The sequence below is a fragment of the Corvus brachyrhynchos genome, unplaced genomic scaffold (assembly GCF_000691975.1).
Source record: "Corvus brachyrhynchos isolate BGI_N302 unplaced genomic scaffold, ASM69197v1 scaffold443, whole genome shotgun sequence".
In the NCBI taxonomy this organism is placed as follows: Eukaryota; Metazoa; Chordata; class Aves; order Passeriformes; family Corvidae; genus Corvus; species Corvus brachyrhynchos.
The window spans coordinates 134,930-135,325 of record NW_008237220.1 but is presented as its reverse complement, the minus strand read 5'-3'; positions in this window follow the sequence as shown (position 1 = coordinate 135,325).

Genomic DNA, 396 nt, shown 5'->3' with positions numbered 1-396 from the left:
GGGACCCCCCTGAGCCCCCTGCCCCAGCTCCCATCCCAGCATCTCTCGCAGTGCCCAGACCTGCTGCCCTCCCCTGGACCTGCTCCCACTCCCATTTCCCACCCGTTTTCTTCTGCACCCCATCCCCTCCCTGCACTCGTTTCCCATCCCTGGACCCATTTCCCTCACCACGACCCCTTTTCCATTCCCTGCAGCAAATTCCCGCAGTGCAAACCCATTTTCCACACTGTTCCCATGCTATTTCCCACACCGACACCCCTTCCCACAGCCATTTCCCACACAATTCCCATGCCACTTCCTTACCCCAGGCCGGTTCCCGTGCTCCTTTCCCACCCCATTCCTCAGCCATTCCCCGCCCCCAGACCCATTTTCGGATCTGTTCCGCGGCCGGTGCCC